This window comes from Arachis hypogaea, chromosome 14, assembly GCF_003086295.3.
Source record: "Arachis hypogaea cultivar Tifrunner chromosome 14, arahy.Tifrunner.gnm2.J5K5, whole genome shotgun sequence".
In the NCBI taxonomy this organism is placed as follows: domain Eukaryota; kingdom Viridiplantae; phylum Streptophyta; class Magnoliopsida; order Fabales; family Fabaceae; genus Arachis; species Arachis hypogaea.
The window spans coordinates 52,863,806-52,864,601 of NC_092049.1; the positions used below are offsets into that span (position 1 = coordinate 52,863,806).

The window sequence follows — 796 nt, forward strand, 5'->3', positions numbered from 1 at the left end:
GACTTCCATCTGAAGATCCTTTTCAGTTCTTAACTGAATTCTTGCAGATCTGTGGTACTGTTTAGACTAATGGAGTAGATCCTGAAGTCTACAGGCTCATGCTTTTCCCTTTTGCTGTAAGAGACAGAGCTAGAATATGGTTGGACTCTCAACCCAAAGACAGCCTGAACTCTTGGGATAAGCTGGTCACGGCTTTCTTAGCCAGGTTCTTTCCTCCTCAAAAGCTGAGCAAGCTTAGAGCTGATGTTCAAACCTTCAGACAGAAAGAAGGTGAATCCCTCTATGAAGCTTGGGAAAGATACAAGCAGCTGACCAAAAAGTGTCCTTCTGACATGCTTTCAGAATGGACCATCCTGGATATATTCTATGATGGTTTATCTGAGCTATCAAAGATGTCATTGGATACTTCTGCAGGTGGATCCATTCACCTAAAGAAAACGCTTGCAGAAGCTCAAGAACTCATTGACATGGTTGCTAATAACCAGTTTATGTACACTTCTGATAGGAATCCTGTGAGTAATGGGACGCCTATGAAGAAGGGAGTTCTTGAAATTGATACTCTGAATGCCATATTGACTCAGAATAAAATATTGACTCAGCAAGTCAATATGATTTCTCAGAGTATGAATGGAATGCAAGCTGCATCCAACAGTACTCAAGAGGCATCTTCTGAAGAAGAAGCTTATGATCCTGAGAACCCTGCAATAGCAGAGGTAAATTACTTAGGTGAACCTTATGGAAACACCTATAATCCATCATGGAGAAATCATCCAAATCTCTCATGGAAGGATCAACA

At 41.1% G+C, this 796-nt stretch overlaps 1 non-coding gene across 1 annotated transcript; it reads right to left on the reverse strand.

Moving 5' to 3' along the window:
* Nucleotides 1–230: 230 nt before the first annotated feature.
* Nucleotides 231–338, reverse strand: LOC112745696 (small nucleolar RNA R71). Its single transcript, XR_003173610.1, has one exon. It is a non-coding gene; the product is annotated as a small nucleolar RNA R71 (small nucleolar RNA).
* Nucleotides 339–796: the final 458 nt, after the last annotated feature.